We start from the raw sequence: 17,852 nt of genomic DNA, 5'->3' as shown, positions 1-17,852 counted from the left end.
TTTCCTCACACTTTTGTTCAATCTCAATTTCTTTTTCGATTTCTTTCTCTTTTTCACATCCTTTTTCAATCTCAATTTCTTTTTCCATGACACTCGTTTCTTTTACACTCTTGTTTCTTTCTTCAATCTCACTCTCTTTTTTAATTTCTTGTTCCTTTTCTTTCATTTCTTTTTTCGTCTCTCGATTTCATTCCATATATGCTCATTTTCTCTCATCAACATTTCTTGTCTTTCCTTTCTTCTTATTTCTTTTTCTTTTGCCTCGCTCTTTCATTATAGGATGGAGATGTTACAAATGAATCAGCACGAAATGACTCTCGTTGGGTATAATTGGAACGACTTTCATACAAAAAATGATCACCTCTTCGAGATTGATTCTTGGCGGACGAATACCTCGGTGCATACGAAGGACTACTTGTGATTTCTCGTTCGTCACCTCGGAAAGCTTTAAACTCAAAACTTGCTTTGCTTCGTCTTGAGTTCCTCGTTGAATAGGAATCATGGTATGAATCTCTTCCCAAAAAATCAATGGATGTGTGCCTTCGTGATGATCTTGTCTCCGTCTCTTCACCCGGTGAGTTTGGCTTCCATCGGGCTCTTTCCTCCACTCGATCCAATCGATCATGCAATTTATCAAATTTTGATTTCACCATTCTACGCATCTCTTGCATCAAATATTGGAATTCTGATTCGGGAAATGTTTCTCGAGACATGATTAAGTAATGACAAGAAGATGTTAGAAAAAAAATAATAAAGAAAATAAATACCTTACCACAAACCTCACAAATTCGCTCGAAAAGGAAATAATGATTTTCACTCGCACTCGTGTTTACATTCAAATTTTGGCTTTTTCTTTGATGTAATTTCACTCGTGCCTTTTTCCACTCAACCTCTTCTCACAATTTCGTGATTTGTCTCGGTAGACTTAATTTGCTGCTTGAGGGTCGGTTTCAAATTGGTTACAAGGGATAATGTCGGGTGTAGGGTAGGCTGAATAAAGAAGAAAATTGGTTTAAAGTGTGGCGTTGGGATGGGTAAATAATGGTAGGAAGGGAAACTTGATGATCGGAGTAATAAGAGATGAAAATAAAACTCGCAATACTTTCCACTTTTTTTTTGTTCTTTTCCTTTACTTTTTTTTTCTTTTTTTGCTCACTTCTTTTTTTTTTGAATTTCGTTTTTTTTGTGATACTCCAATACAATAGTAAGGTAAATACAAGGAAGGAAAAAAATTAAATTACAACTCGAATTTTTTTTTATTTTTCTTTTCACGTTCCGAACCTACTTGCGGCCTTGTTACGAACATTGGTGCTCCTCGTTTTGCAAGCTCTGATACCAAATGATGTGATCCGGCTCGATTGATGGAGTCGGGTTCACTTAAGATGCCCGATCGTCTACGAGAAGTTTGTTCGAATTTGTAGATAGATGGAGTTAGATGATTTTTATAGCGGAAGTTGAGAAAATGGGTTCAAAAGATGGTTTGGATAGATGTTTGATAGGCTCGGTGAAATAAAGAAATATTGTTTATAATTTAATAGTGAAAATGCAATGGAAAAATAGAACTCAAGTGAAGAACGATTCAATACTATATGAAGTATTGCCCCGGGACTTATATTGCTCAAGGTGGATTAAATGGATTGTCGAAGATGGACCTTGACCCGTTACCTATAGAGAGGTAGGAACCAAAGGTATAAAAAGGTGGATGAACGCCACACCAGGATGGTGATAAGTTCAAGAAGTCGGGTTGACGCCACTAGCGAGCTAGATAAGTCAGAACGAGACTCGTACGAAATAGGATAGGAGGAAACCTCACAATCAAGTTTTCAATAATCAAATTCTGTAACCTTTTACAATAAACAAGTAAGCTATTTATAAGCCTAAAATGCCTATTGATATTCGGCATCTATGTTGTTCACACTAACTTAAATTCTGTTCACACAGGTATTTAACATGTTCACACAAATAGAATTAAAATTCAGTTCATGCTTGAAGATGGTACATGAATTGGCCGAACCATCATGATGCTTCACTTGATGCATTCATGCATCCTTAGCCTTGAAGAATCTCCATAATTCCATGAATGTGCAGCTCTTTAATGATCCTACATCTCCCTTGGCTGAATGAGGCATTAATGTGCCTAAAATACTTGAATGGTCATCTTGAAAATGCATGAATCATGCATGAAACGTCCCATGTATTTTCCCCCATAAATATGATCCATGAATCTTCAAATACATGAACTTTCAGCAACTCCCTCTTCTATGAACGTCCCAAATGCATGTGCTCCTTTAAATGCCATCCATTGAACCTCAATTGTGCATGCACACTCCCATACATTGCACCAATCCGTTCATGAACCTGCAGCAAATTAAATCAGCAAGTTAAATGCATTTCAAACACATTAAATTAGCAGCATATGAACTCAATAATTTGCACATTAAATTTGGCCATACATATTAACAATTTCATACATATTTAAAACATCATAATTAATTAAGTATTTAATTTAGATATAATTAAAACACTTAATTAATTATTTGTCCAGATTAACAAATTAATTAACTTAAAATAAACAACTAATTCAACTAAAGACAAATTAAATGATTTATTTCAGGAAAATAAATGCAAGCTAAAGAAAGCTAAAAATAAGCTCATTAGGTTAAGATTGAGCTGAATTGAGCTTGAATGAGTTGACTTGAGCTCGAGTGAGCTGGAAACAAGCTAAACAGAGCTCAATGAGAAGGAATTGAACTAATTCAGCTTGCATGGATTTGCAAACAATGCTTAGGGAGCTGGTCCAAAAGTGTGCCCAAGGCGTGGCCGTATCAACGCATACCTTCGAGATAGTGCATCAGCCACTACGTTTTCCTTACCTTTCTTATATTTAATAACGTAGGGAAAAGATTCGAGAAATTCTACCCACTTAGCGTGTCGCTTATTCAACTTGTGTTGCCCCTTTAAATACTTCAAGGACTCATGATCGGTGTGTATGACGAATTCCTTGGGCCAAAGATAGTGTTGCCACGTTTCTAAGGCTCGGATCAACGAATAGAGCTCCTTGTCATATGTTGGATAGTTTAAGATAGCACCATTCAGTTTCTCGCTAAAATAGGCAATAGGACGACCATCTTGCATCAAAACAGCTCCAATGCCTAAACCTGATGCATCACATTCTAACTCGAAAGTTTTATCAAAGTTAGGCAAAGCTAATAACGGTGCATGAGTTAAACAATCTTTAATTTTCAAAAAGGATTTTTCTTGTTCCTCTCCCCAAATGAAGTTGGAATTCTTACGAATAACCCCGGTTAAAGGTGCGGCTAAGGTGCTGAAATTTGGCACGAATCGACGGTAAAAACTTGCTAGTCCATGGAAACTTTGGACTTGGGAGACATTTGTCAGACGGGGCCATTCTTGGATCGCCTTGACCTTCTCTTGATCGACTTCAAGACCCTCCGAGCTGACAACAAAACCTAAAAACACAACCTTGTTAGTGCAGAAATCACATTTCTTCAAATTAGCATACAAGGTTTCTTTTCTCAATACTTCCAAAACAGATTTTAAATGTAAAATATGTTCATCCAAATTTTTACTATAGATCAATATATCGTCGAAGTATACTACGCAAAATCTACCAATAAAAGGTCTTAAAATGTGATTCATAAGCCTCATGAATGTGCTTGGGGCGTTCGTTAAGCCAAATGGCATAACGAGCCATTCGTAAAGCCCATGCTTCGTTTTGAACGCAGTCTTCCACTCATCTCCCTCACGCATCCGTATTTGGTGATAACCGCTCTTAAGGTCGATTTTTGAAAATAAACTCGCGCCACTTAGCTCGTCAAGCATATCATCCAATCGTGGTATAGGATGACGATATTTGATAGTTATTTTGTTTATAGCACGGCAGTCCACGCACATCCTCCACGTTCCATCCTTCTTCGGAACTAGTAAAACAGGCACGGCGCATGGACTAAGGCTTTCACGCACATAGCCCTTTTCAAGGAGTTCATTTACTTGCTTTTGTAATTCTTTCGTCTCTTCAGGATTGCTCCGGTAAGCAGGTCGGTTTGGAATTGCGGCTCCCGGCACAAGATTGATTTGGTGTTCAATTCCACGAATAGGTGGTAACCCACTCGGGATTTCTTCTTGGAATACGTCTTGAAATTCCTGCAACACAGACAAAATAGAAGAAGGCAATTTGTCATCAAATTCGTTAGTGCCAAGCAAGCTCTCCTTGTACAAAAGAACCAACAATGGTTGTTTCAATAGCATCGATTTTCGAACTTCCCTCTCTTTTACAAACAAATTCTTTTTTTCAATCTCATCACTCATTTCTTTTTCTTTTGAATCACTCTCTCTTTTTTTATCACTCATCTTTTTGTTTTTCTTCCTTTCTTCACTCTTTTCATTTTTTTGCTCTCTCTCGATTTCTTTTGATTTTTCAATCGAACTCCTCATTTTGAGTTGATCTTCGTACACTTGTTTCGGTGATAACGGAGCTAGAGTCACCATTCGTCCCATATGTTTGAAAGAGAATTGATTTGTGTAACCATCATGAATTGCTCGCTTGTCGAATTGCCACAGACGTCCCAAAAGAAGATGCCCCGCATGCATCGGTACAACGTCGCACATCACTTCATCTTGATATTTTCCGATTGTGAATGAAATGAGCACTTGTTTTGTTACCTTTAATTCTCCACCATCGTTAAGCCATTAGAGTTTATACGGATGGGGATGTTTGGTGGTGGCCAATCCGAGTTTCTCCACCATCAACGTACTAGCCACATTTGTACAACTTCCCCTATCGATTATCACGCAACAAATCTTACCTTGCACTTGACATCGCGTATGGAAGATATTTTCGCATTGTTGATCATTTTCAGCACCTTGCAAAGTGAGACTTCTTTTCACAACCAAGATTTCTCCATTCTCGGCTTGTTCGATGTCTTCCTCTTCTTCGAGTTGTTCAACAGCCTCGTTCTCTTGTTCACTTTCGGATTCAATTTCTCCATCATCTCGAACAAACATCGCATTTTGGTTCGGGCATTGGCTTGCGATGTGGCCCCTTCCAAGACATTTGAAGCATTTGATGTCTCGGGATCTATTTGGTTGGGCATCCATCTTTCCTTTACTCGATTCGGCAATTGGTTTGTTGAATTTGGTAGCTCCACTTACTTTTTTATTTCGACTCGGCAAGTCTCGTTTGTTGGACCCTTGGCCCCACTTAGTCGTAGAAGAAGTATTAGGGAAAGAACGGAACGTACCTTTTCTCTTTAATTGTTTTTCAACCTTTATGGCCATATGGACCATATCAATGACCTCGACATAATGGTGTAGCTCCACAATATTTGCAATATCTCGGTTAAGGCCGGCGAGAAATCGAGCCATGGTGGCTTCTCGATCTTCCTCCACATCGGCGCGGATCATGGTCACTTCCATTTCCTTGTAGTAATCCTCCACGCTTCGTTGGCCTTGAGTTAAGCTTTGGAGCTTTTGATACAACTCCCGGTGATAGTAAGCAGGAATGAATCGCTTTCTCATTATGGCTTTCATTTCTGCCCATGTAGACACGGGACGTTCGCCATTGCGTCTTCGGCTCATCGTGAGTTGATCCCACCATATAATGGCGTATTCGGAGAATTCTATAGCAACTAACTTTACCTTCTTGCTTTCCGAGTAATTGTGGCACTCGAAAACTAACTCCACCTTCTTCTCCCATTCAAGATAGGCCTCGGGATCCGACCTTCCTTGAAAAGCAAGAATCTCCATTTTAATGTTTTTTAAATCATCATCGGTCCTCTCTCGATCTCTTGGTCCCCGTGCTCGTTGGCCTTGTCGCCTTGCACTTTGTCGCGAAGCTCGATCACTTTCAACGTCACTTGCTTCATATAGATCATTTGCATGTTGCCATGGACGTTCTCGCTCTCTTCTCGGAATAGGAGGGGTGTTTGCACGTTGGCTTCGTTCCTCCATTTGTTCCTTACAAGAAAAGAATTCACTCCTCTCGTGTTTCACTCTATTTTCGGCTTTTATCTTGATGTACTCTCTTGCCTTTTACCTCTCAAATCCAACTCTCGATATTCTAAAAAGCTACTTAGATTTATCCACACTTGTGGGTCGGCTTCAAGGGGTTTTGCAAGGGAAAGTCGTATGGTTTAGGGTAGGCTCGAAAGAAAGAAAGGCTTAAGATGTGGCGTATAAAATGGATTCACTAATTGAAATTTTTTTAATAGCGTGAAAATTCACTAAAATGGGTATAAAGGAGTGTAGAATGTGATTTTAGAAAAAAATTTTGTTGAAGTGTCTCCAGACTCTTTTTTTTTTTACGGATCTTTCACGTTCTTTTCGTCCGCACCTAGACCGTATGCAATTTTTTTTTTCAATTTTTTTTGATTTTTTTTGATTTTTTTTGAATCTACAATTTACGTACCTAATTCAACCAGCTCTGATACCAACTGATACGAGCTCGATTCGGATGATGTGATGAGTCGTATTATGTTCCCGATCGAATTTAGGTAGTGTCGATTTAGTTCAAAATTCAATAAGATGAGTTATATTGGTTTTAAATGAATTAGGAAGCAAAATGGGGATAAATGGTTTCCAATGAAACAAGAACAAACCCTTATTAACAAATAAGGACCCGGGCTCAAAGGTTTCAAAGAAAAGGAAAGAAATGGTAGATAAAACCGAGACCCTCTATTTAGAAAATAGGAACCTTCGGTATAGTTGGAACGCCACACCTTATGGTGATAAGTTCGAAACAAAGTCAGATTGACGCCACTCGTAAAGATAAGTCAATTGAGCTTTGAAGAATAAAGAAAGTGAATTGCCTCACTAAAATGATATTTCATTCAGAGATTTGTCAAAAAGTCCTTTTACAAGAAAAATAGAAACTATTTATAGACTTTCAACTAGTAGCCGAATAGACAAGTTCAAGACTTAATTTCTAAGCAAACATTGAACTAAAATTTAGCTTAACTTCATGAATATGGGGCAATGTAGATTCGGCTGAATTGTGACCAACTATGAAGCTTCCACCTTAAGCAAATGGATCTTGGAGATGCATGTAGCAGCTACATTCAGCTAATGGGTTTAAATGAGCATTCAAGAGGCAACTCTTGCTGAAAAATTACCAATAATAAAGAGAGTACTTGAGCAGCCATATCAGGTGTGAATGGACGGTTTTGAAGAGCCTTAAAGTGTGAACACCTTGAACCGAATGGCCAAAAGATTTCTAGCAATGTGAAGGAAATAAATGGCAGCTTTGGATAATGAACAATCATCTCTTTTGGCCGAATGGACACATAGAAAACTTAAAAATCAGCACACCAATTTTAATGCATTCCATGCATGTATCGTTAGGTGCATGAACCCAATATGCATGCATCTTTACATCCATTGAATCTTCATGCATGAATCTATCCAATTCACCTTCAAATTCGGCTGCACCAAAAAAAACACACATGAACTTAATTAATTTCAAGCAAATTCAGCTGAACTAAATTAAAGTATAATGTGAACATCCTAAATAACATTGAGACAACTTAAATATTAACAAATCATAACACATAAATTCGGCTGGACAAATTTAAAACATGTAATAATTTAGACAAACTAAATGACATCAAGACATCTTTAATTTAACTAAATCAAGACATATTAAACACTTAAATTAATTAAGACATATTTAAAAGCTATAATGAAACTTATTTAAATGTTTATTTAAATGGTCTAAATTCCAGCATCAAATTAATTAGCTAGAACGAAATTCAGCTTCAAAGAAATTGAATATGTTCAGCTCGTTTTTAAACTCCTTGCTATCATTTTCCTCAACCCGTTCCACCATTGCTAAAATAGCATCTTTGAATCGTTTAGCTCTAGCTCGCGTTATTGGACCAATGGGTAGCTTGATGGCTTCTTGTTCGTTCTCCATTTGGTTCGTAGGCAAGCTCACATCATCCACTCACAAAGAAATCTCACTTCCTTGGCTTTTATACTCTCGAATAAACTCACCACTCTCTTGCCTCTTTCCACTCACTCCTCCTCTCTAAGTTCTTAGGAATTATTTAAACTTAAAAAAGCAGTTGTTGTGGGTCGGCTTACAACCTTGATGTTTGGGCTTGGTAAGAATATTGTAGGACAAAGGAAAGTAGGCTTGAATCAAGAAATGAAAGGTTGGATGTGGCGAAATAGTAGAAGGTAGTAATAACTATAATTTGGGTAGCAAACAACAACAAAATTTCAAAACTAGCTTCTTCTTCTTTTTCACGAAAATTTTTTTTTCACGAATTTTTTTTTTCACGAATTTTTTTTCAACTTGATATCCAATCTCTTGAGTTTGAATGGAAATCAAATTTTTTTTTTGAATTTTTTTTTGAATTTTTTTTATTTTTTTTTGAAATTTTTTTTGAAGAAACTACTATACCGTATTGCCGACAATGTCGATTCTTACTCCAAATTTGCTAGCTCTGATACCAATTTGATATGAACTCGTCTCGTGATGTTTTGAGTCGTATGTGTTGCCCAATCGTGAATTGAGTAAGGATGGATTCGTTTCGGTTTTAAAATGAAACAAAATAGAGATAATGGCTTCAAACAAAGGTAATAAACAAAATAAAGAGGAAACGATAACAAATTAATTGGCTAAGACCGAAAATGAACCAACAATAACAAATTGTTGACCCGAATCTCAAAATGGTCTTTAGGTGTTTTCGGTTAAAGGAAACAGGAAAGGAACCTTGACCCACTATCAACTATGATAGGAACCAAAGGTATATTGAACGCCACACCAAAGGTGATAAGTTCAGCAACAAAGAAAAGATGGACGCCACAAGCTATGCTTGATAAGTCAAATCAATTCCGAAAGAACAAAGAGAATTGGATAGCTCACAATTCAAATATTTCATCTATATTCAGCAAAAAGTTGTTCCCTCTATGGCTGATTACATCTATTTATAATGCTAGAACAAGGTAACCGAATGGTCAAAAACATCCACTTAATGTGCCATAAAAAACTGATGTCTTTTCTTATTCTTTGAACCAAATAACTCCTTCCATAAAATCACTTTAATTCAGCTGATTTGAATGTCTTTAATGGCTTAGAAAATGACTCTTGAGTTGTCCTTGGGTTGTTGAATAGACAGCATCTCCTACCAGCTCCTTAATGACATTCAAAGGCTTGATTAATTTCTCTTAAAAGCTCCAAAAACGGCTGGAAGTAGAAGAGTTACTGCTGAATTTTAAAGGGCATAAAATGCTCTTTAAAAACTCCTTTTAATGATCTTTAAGCTCCTTTTTTTAACAGCCCCTTTAATTGTAACTCAAAAGAACTTGAACAACCACTTATTAAATGTGTAACAGCCTTGAATTGTAACCACTATAAGCTAAAAAGTCACCTGTAATAAACACATTAAAATGAGTTTATTAAACACATTAAAACACTTATTAATCATAACACATATTAAACTTACTTAAATAAATGAACTAAAACATATATGCAATAATTATTCCAGCAACTAGTTTAATTAAAGAAGCATAATTTAAAGAACTTAATTTATGCATCAATAAATAATCCTAGGAACTAGATCAATTAAGAAGCATCTTATTTAATAAAGTTCAATAACTAACTCATGTATTAAAACTTTAAGATAAGTTAAATTAATTGATCAGCAACTTATTTATTAAACTAAAACAAGTTAATTAAAAGAAACAAATTCAGCTTGCAATAAATTGCAAGTAACGCCTTTTGAACGGTTTGAAGCACGACTATCAAATCCGGCCACTCCCTCTTCCCAAGCTCGTTCCACATAGCTTGCTATTGCATTTCGAAATCTCTTAGCTCGTGATCGAGTTATTGGTCCTCGTGGCAGCTCAATGGATTCGGTAGTAATTTCCCGGGCTAAGGTTGCATCAATTCAACTGAAGACAAATTAAATGGTTTATTTCAGCAAAATAAATGCAAGCTAAAGAAAGCTAAAAATAAGCTCATTGGGTTGAGGTTGAGCTGAATTGAACTCGAATGAGCTGACTTGAGCTCGAGTGAGCTGGAAACGAGCTAAATGGAGCTCAATGAGAAGGAATTGAACTAATTCAGCTCGCATGGGTTTGCAAGCAAAGCTTAGGGAGCTGGTCCAAAAGTGTGCCCAAGGCATGGTCGTATCATCCCCTCCTTCTTTAAAGCGATTTGTCCCCAAATCGGGCCATTTGCTCATGAAAATAAGGATGCATGAATGCATCAAGTGAAGCATCATGATGGTTCGGCTAATTCATGTACCATTTTCAAGCATGAACCGAATTTTAATGCTTTTTGTGTGAACATGTTAAATACCTATGTGAACAGGATTTAAGTTAATGTGAACAACATAGATGCCGAATATCAATAGGCATTTTAGGCTTATAAATAGCTTACTTGTTTATTGTAAAAGGTTACAGAATTTGATTATTAAAACTTAATAGAACTTTTGTTCTTGTGAGGTTACCTCCTCTCTTCTTTCATTCGAGTCTCGAAGTGACTTATCTAGCTTGCTAATGGCGTCAATCCGAACTCCATTGAACTTATCACCGAACTGGTGTGGCGTTCAACCATATTATTATACCTTTGGTTCTTACCTCCATATAGGTAACGGGTCAAGGTCCGCTTCTATCTTTCATCAAATTTCACCTTAAGCAATATAAGACTCGGGCAATACTTTTTAGTATTGAACATTCTTGACGTTTAAGTTCTATTTTCCATCTCCATCAATTACCTTTTTTCTAACCTACCTTGTTTCTATTCTAAACCGAACCTATCAACACCAAACCACTCATCTAAACCCCTCTCAAAGCTTCCACAACCCTTAGCCTAAATCACCCAATTTTGACAACTCCAACTACTCCTCGTCGACGATTGGGCAACTTCGCGAAATGACTCGATTAACTCGGGCCAGATTGTATCAACATTCGTGCAACTTCCACCTTCTATAATAATACTACAAATTTTACCTTGGATTTGGCATCTCGAATGGAAAATATTCTCTCATTGTTGCTCGTTCTCCACTCCTTGAAGACTTAGACTTCGTTTGATTACAAGCAACTCTCCTTGAATAAGGTGTTCCAAATCCTCTTCTTCGTCGTAATTCAATTCGGCCTCATCTTCCTTTTCATCCTCCGTTTTAATTTCACCATCAGCACACAATATCATGGTGTTCCGGTTTGGACACTGACTCGCGATGATACGAGTCACAAAAGCCCAATCCAAGCTTAAGAAGGTGATGGGCTCAAATCAAGAAAATCAAGATTCACTTTCTTGTTTTCAAGAAAATCAAGAAATCGAATCTTAGCCCAATTTTGTTGTTCGGAGCAATTTCAAGAATCAAGAAAATCAAGATTTCAAATCTTGGAAATCTTGGTCCAAGAAACCGAATCTTGCAGCCAAAGCACGTTGGATCTCCATTACGAGCGTCAACGACCCAATTTCGGTAGGAGATGGATCACAAGCCCAAATTCTTAAAGGCGAGGCCCAATAAGCAAATTCTCAGCCCAATCAAGAAATCCATACATATTTAGTTGAAAATTGGGCCAAAATGTCAAAGGGCCCAATTTGTAAACATTTTAGTTGTTTAAGTTAATTTTTAAGTTTTAGGAATATCACATGTTAAATTCGGCCCAAAACAGCCCAATAGGATGCATGGCCGAATTTTCCTTTGTTTTTTTTAATTAAGTTTAAATTTTTTAAGTTTTCTAATTAGATTAGGATTTGTTGGAGGCCTATATAAGCATTGGCCAGCCACCCTTTGTAAACATCTTATTATCATTCAATATTAAATTTCAGTTTGTTAGAGTGCAGAATTTTCTTTGGGGTTTTCTCCAAGAATTCTCTCTTGAGCTTTCTTTAGAAGTTGTTTTAACAATCTCTTGATTGTGGGAGCCATCTTCAACCTTCTTCTTGCCATCGATATTCTTTGGAGGGGAGATTAGAGCCGTTTGAAGAGATTTGTGAAATCTTTCGGGATTTCAAGGATCTTTAGGACTTATCCTTTAATTCTTGCTGTTTTTGATTTCTTTCTTTACTTTTCTTTGCTTATACTTGTGCCGATTTCTCATCTAATATTTTGCTGTTCTTGTTTGTTTTCCAGCATTGATTAAACTCAAGATCTCATCGTTTAAGTTGTTTTCCTATTGGCAGCACCCATTCGAACCCAAAAATCCCCAATTCCTAGGGTTTGGCCGATTGGATTTCTTTCAATTTGGGAATCAATTGATTGCTGGAAATTGGGCATTCTTGGCCGAATCAATTTGTTGACTGATTCGCAATCTTTCTATACTTCCAATTTCGTTTGATTCATCTATTCTATTTCTTTGTTTCTTGCTGCTCCTTTAATTGAATTTGGGGATTTAATTTCAGGTCTGATTAGTTTAATCTTGTTATTTGTTTTAATTTTCAGATCTGTTCGTCTAGAGCTTTTGTAGGAGTTTCCCGTGACTTGGCAACTCGATCTTAGTCCGCGCGCCTCCGTACCATTTGGTATCAGATTTTGGGCGTTTTGGGTGTTCTTGGTTGATTTCTAAACTGATCTCTATTTTTTAAAGCACAAACAGCAGTTTTACCCAGAAAAATTGTTCAAAAAAATTCATTTGAGTGGGTAAACGTTGTCCGATTGATCTGAAATTTTACATACATGTTTTTGGCACTGTGATTGAATACAAAAAAATTATTCCCGCAAAAAATCAGTCAAAAAAGTCAAAAAAAAAAATACGAAATTCAATAAAAATTTAAAAAAAGATTCAGGGGTTGAATTTGGTGCCCAAAATTTCCAGATCAAAAATTAAATATTTAAGGACATTCAAGATTTAATTTCGTGATTTTTAGAGATCAGGAACACCTCAAACGAAGTTGTCAAGTTACTCCGCAGTTTTTCAGGTTTTCTATTTTCAGCAATTTTTATTGATTCTTAGCTGTAGGTTTTCATTTGTTTGCTTTTATTCTTCCGTTACGTTATCTAACACCTTCTTGTTTCTTGTGTTAGTAGGATTTACACGTGTGAACAACTCCTTCCTCGGTGCAACACGAATCACTTGGTGTCTCGTCAGTTTTTGGCATCCTAGTGCAAATTAGGATTCTTTGGTAGTTTGGTTCACACTCTCTAATTGGTTGATATAAACTCTGATAAAGAACTCACAAGATTGAATTCGACCTCATTGAGAATTTGATTTTTCTTTTTGAGTGACTAATGGTGAGGTTTGCTAATTTTTATTTTTGAGTGTTGAGTGTTTATTTTTTACAGGTTTTGAAGATGTCTAAAGGTGATAATAATGATGCACTTATGAAAGTCCAACAACAGTTAGACGAACATACTGCTGCAATCACACAAATAAATGCTACACTTCAAGCATTGAATACTACTTTGAATGAGGTACGAGTGAATCAAAAACATCAATATCGAGATCCAATTAAGGAAGATAGGGATAACCAGCCCTATAGGTGCAGCCCTCAACGTGTCCCTAGAATGGATGATGATTTTCATGATCGTGGACAATCATCTTTGGCAAAACCAAAGAGCGAGCAGCAACGAGAACATCTCTTTCATACTCGCTGCCATGTACAAGGTAAGCTTTGTAGAGTTATTATTGATGGTGAAAGTTGCTCGAACATAGCCAGCACGACGATGGTGGAAAAGCTTTGCTTAACCACTACCAAGCATCCACAACCTTATCAACTACAAGGGCTTAGCAACAAAGGCCAATTTAGGGTCACTCAACAAGTGCGCATCGCCTTTTCTATCGGTAAGTATCAAGACGAAGTTGTGTGCGACGTAATGCCTATTCAAGCCTGCCATTTGTTGCTAGGAGAACCATGGCAACTGGATCGAAAAGTCACTCACGATGGTCGTACCAATAGGTATTCTTTCAAGCATCAAGGAAAGAAACTCACCTTAGTGTCGCTCACTCCGGAACAAGTCCATGAGGACCAAATCAAACTGAAAAATTCTGTTAAAACAAGTGAGGAAAAAGAAAAAAGAATGAAAAAGAGCAAAAAGAGATTGAGAGTGAAAAAGAAATTGAAGAAAGAAGAGAAAATGAATTAGAAAAGAAACAAAAGAAAAAGACGTGGAAAGGGTAGTGAGGAATGTTTCCACTAACCAAGATATGAATTTTTCTTGTGTTGCTACTTTTCAGGTTCCCGAAAGATCGAAAGATAACTTTCAACTTCAATACCTCTCAAATGAAAGACGCTTTCATACGATCAACTTAGGCAAAGATGAAATCACACTACATGATCCCGAAGGTAAGCGAGGTAAGGAAATTTTAGAAACCGAGTCCAGTGCAGATTTGAAAATTATTGATAAAACTTTTGGTGACTTAGTTCTTAAAAGATTCCCTCATTTTGATCGGATTAATTGTTACTCTTCGATTGTGGTTGATAAAGTCATTACGAAAAGAAGCGTGATTTGTTATTCTCTTGATTTACCTTGTGTAAAATCCTCGAATTTGTCCAAATCTGTTTTGGAGAATAAGGTAACGAAATTTTCCAAATTTGTTTTCAATTTATATTCGTGCCTTAAACAGTTTATGTGGTTGTACATGAAGTTTGAGTTCCATTTGACAAAGGTTAACTCAACAACGGAGATTCGACTACACTATGCCCCCGATGAACGAAGGTTTGTTTTAAATGAAAAAGGTAAAATTGACCCTTATTCTTTTACTTATCAAGGTAAGATGCTTGAAACCTTTGAAACACTTTTGTACTCCTCGGATAGCGACAAAGATCGTGTTGATGAACACTTAGATCGAAACGTGCTTGACTGTCCTATTTTATTTATTGATGATAAATCTATTTTGATGGTTGATAAAAAGATTCTTGTTTTTGATAATGCATGTGTGAGTGAATCTATAAACCGTCGATTAATGCATGGTAATCTGAATCTGTCCATTCACATGCGTTATACCTGTTCTATTATGCTTATAATTGGACTACAAGCTTGTTTGTGTTGCTATTTACTATTTCATGGCTATTCTTTTCAATGGACTCAAATGCCATTAGTCCCGTTCGATCGAGGAAAGTCGAGTTCATTTGATTTTTTAGATTCGAGGACGAATCTTTTTGAGGAAGGGGGGAATGATACGAGTCACAAAGGCCCAACCCAAGCTTAAGAAGGTGATGGGCTCAAATCAAGAAAATCAAGATTCACTTTCTTGTTTTCAAGAAAATCAAGAAATCGAATCTTGGCCCAATTTTGCTGTTCGGAGCAATTTCAAGAATCAAGAAAATCAAGATTTCAAATCTTGGAAATCTTGGTCCAAGAAACCGAATCTTGCAGCCAAAGCGCGTTGGATCTCCATTACGAGCGTCAACGACCCAATTTCGGTAGGAGATGGATCACAAGCCCAAATTCTTAAAGGCGAGGCCCAATAAGCAAATTCTCAGCCCAATCAAGAAATCCATACATATTTAGTTGAAAATCAGGTCAAAATGTCAAAGGGCCCAATTTGTAAACATTTTAGTTGTTTAAGTTAATTTTTAAGTTTTAGGAATATCACATGTTAAATTCGGCCCAAAACAGCCCAATAGGATGCATGGCCGAATTTTCCTTTGTTTTTTTTTAATTAAGTTTAAATTTTTTAAGTTTTCTAATTAGATTAGGATTTGTTGGAGGCCTATATAAGCATTGGCCAGCCACCCTTTGTAAACATCTTATTATCATTCAATACATTAAATTTCAGTTTGTTAGAGTGCAGAATTTTCTTTGGGGTTTTCTCCAAGAATTCTCTCTTGAGCTTTCTTTAGAAGTTGTTTTAACAATCTCTTGATTGTGGGAGCCATCTTCAACCTTCTTCTTGCCATCGATATTCTTTGGAGGGGAGATTAGAGCCGTTTGAAGAGATTTGTGAAATCTTTCGGGATTTCAAGGATCTTTAGGACTTCAATTTACTTTCTTGCTGTTCATTCTTTTCTTTTAAATTATGTTTATGCGGATTCTTTTGATCTAACTTGTTTATTCTTATTGTGATTTCCAGTCATCTTTATTACTCAAAAAGATCGATCGGTACTCATTCTTGGTAGCCAAATTCGACTAAACTTATCTTTTCCAATTAATCTTGTCGAATTCTTCTTGTCAAAACTGACTGTTTTAGGTTGCTGGAATTTTGGGAAAATCAAGTTGCTGGAATTTGGGGCTTTATTCATCGGTTTAGTTCTTAGACAGATTCGGCTTGTTGAAAATCAATCTTGGAGATCGATTTCGTGTTTTTTCATTCCGAAAACATCTATTCATAAGATCTTTGATTCTTGGCTGTTCTTGATTGTTTTGGGGATCTTAATTTCCAGATCTGATTTGTTTTTAATCTTATTCTTTGTTTTGATTTCAGATCTGTTCGATTAGAGCTTTCGTGGGAGTTTCTCGTGACTTGGCAACTCGATCTTGGTCCGCGCGTGCCTCTGTATCACACGATATGTCCTCTCCCCAAACATTTAAAGCATTTGATATCTCTTGAACGGTTGGACGAGCTCTTAATGGCTTTTCCTTTGCTTGATTCGGCCAAAGACTTGTTTGTTTTGGGCATCCCCGTGGACTCCTTTGTTCGGTTTGATGGGAAACTTTTGCTAACGCCTTGTCCCCATCTTGAAGAATTTGTAGTGGAAAAACCTCAATTAGCACCTTTTCGCTTCATTTGTTTTTCCACTTTGATGGTCATGTGTACCATGTCCGTCACCTCAATATAAGGTTGAAGTTTGACTACGTTATTAATATCACGATTGAGTCTAGCTAGAAAACTAGCCATCATTGCCTCGCGGTTGAAGTTTGACTAGTGGTGAATTGATCCCGCCAGATCATCGCATAATCAGAAAACTCGATTGAGGCTAGTTTAACCTTCTTATTCTAGGAATAGTTATGGCAATCAAATACCAATTCAATCTTTTTCTCCCACTCTAGATACACCTCAGCGTCAGATTTACCTTGAAAAGGAGGTATTGACAACTTTATATTCTTGAGATCATCATATTCTCGTCTTTGATCTCTTTGGCCTCGATTCTGGTGTTCTCTTCATTGAACACTCACATTGGACCCTTCGTCACTTTCAGCCCCACTAAGTTCAAGCAGATCATCTTCATTAAATTGTTGTTGGCCATGATTTCTAGGGGGACTTTGAGGTGTCCTTCTCCGACGTTCTCTCTCTTCAACCATGTCCAACCTTTCTTGTATAGCCTCAAGCTTCCGGTCAAAGAGTCGCTTCACCTCGCGTAACATGGCTTGAAGATTAAGTTCTAGAACATTTCGAACAGGTTGTCGTTCTTGTCGCTCCTCCATATTTTGATCAGAAATTTTGTGATATAAAACAAATTAAACAAATCAGAACTAAAGAAAGATAATAATTAAAACCTCACAACAAACCTTATATTCACTCGGAAAGAAAGAAAATGATAACACTCACACTCGTGTTTGCATTCGTACGTTGGCTTTTACCTCCTCTCTATTGTGCTCACGCTCTCGTGCCTTTTTCCACTTCTTCTTTTCTCGTGACTTTGTAAGTAGACTTGCCAAGCCATAATCGTAGGCTTAGGGGTCGGTCAGAAATTTGGGAAACAAAGGGAAAAATGAATAGGAATAGGGTAGGTTGAGTGTGGCGTTGAGGTAGAAGAGTTGGGGTAGGAAATCAATTTTTTGTGAATCGGGAAATTTCCAACACTTTGTTTTTTTTTTTTGAAATTTTGTTTTTTTCAAAACTTCAAAAACAATGAGAAACTTCCAATACAACTTGAATTTTTTTGATTTTTTTGCAATTCATGAACCTATTACGGCTTGTCTTTCTAAGTCCGTACTTCTCGTTTTAATAGCTCTGATACCAAATGATACGAACCACCTCCGTGTTGAGTCGAG

Source organism: Gossypium hirsutum, chromosome D13 (genome assembly GCF_007990345.1).
Source record: "Gossypium hirsutum isolate 1008001.06 chromosome D13, Gossypium_hirsutum_v2.1, whole genome shotgun sequence".
Lineage (NCBI taxonomy): Eukaryota > Viridiplantae > Streptophyta > Magnoliopsida > Malvales > Malvaceae > Gossypium > Gossypium hirsutum.
The sequence above is the reverse complement of the archived record's forward strand: the minus strand, read 5'-3'. Positions refer to the sequence as shown.